Raw genomic sequence first — 344 nt, 5'->3', positions numbered from 1 at the left:
TACACATTATACACATTACACACATTATACACATTATACACATTACACACATTATACACATTATACACATTATACACTTTTACACATTATACACATTATACACATTATATACATTATACTTCACTACACCAGGATGATGATTCCTTCATAATTCTGAAATAAAAACTCATCTGAAAATTTGTTTCATCAGGAGAATCAAACCTGCAAACTCTGTGTCCACCTCTGTCCTGTGAGTGAGACAGAACATGTCCACCTCTGTCCTGTGAGTGAGACAGAACATGTCCACCTCTGTCCTGTGAGTGAGACAGAACATGTCCACCTCTGTCCTGTGAGTGAGACAGACG

General features: G+C 37.5%; 1 protein-coding gene and 1 long non-coding RNA gene across 2 annotated transcripts in view; one reads left to right on the top strand and one right to left on the bottom strand.

Annotated features, from left to right (window-relative positions):
- Positions 1-118: 118 nt before the first annotated feature.
- Positions 119-338, bottom strand: LOC106535575 (uncharacterized). Its single transcript, XR_001312456.1, has 2 exons — positions 254-338; positions 119-220 (listed from the first exon to the last, which is right to left on the bottom strand). It is a non-coding gene; the product is annotated as an uncharacterized LOC106535575 (long non-coding RNA).
- The window catches only part of LOC106535573 (cyclic nucleotide-gated channel rod photoreceptor subunit alpha), a 4,452-nt gene continuing 4,320 nt past the window's right edge, over positions 213-344 (top strand). Inside the window, exon 1 of the mRNA XM_014032615.1 lies at positions 213-328. The gene's annotated coding sequence lies outside the window, so the exon portion shown is untranslated. The remainder of the gene's footprint in view (positions 329-344) is intronic.

The sequence above is a fragment of the Austrofundulus limnaeus genome, unplaced genomic scaffold (genome assembly GCF_001266775.1).
Source record: "Austrofundulus limnaeus strain Quisiro unplaced genomic scaffold, Austrofundulus_limnaeus-1.0 Scaffold1492, whole genome shotgun sequence".
NCBI classification, from domain to species: domain Eukaryota; kingdom Metazoa; phylum Chordata; class Actinopteri; order Cyprinodontiformes; family Rivulidae; genus Austrofundulus; species Austrofundulus limnaeus.
This window is presented reverse-complemented; position numbering and strand designations above follow the sequence as displayed.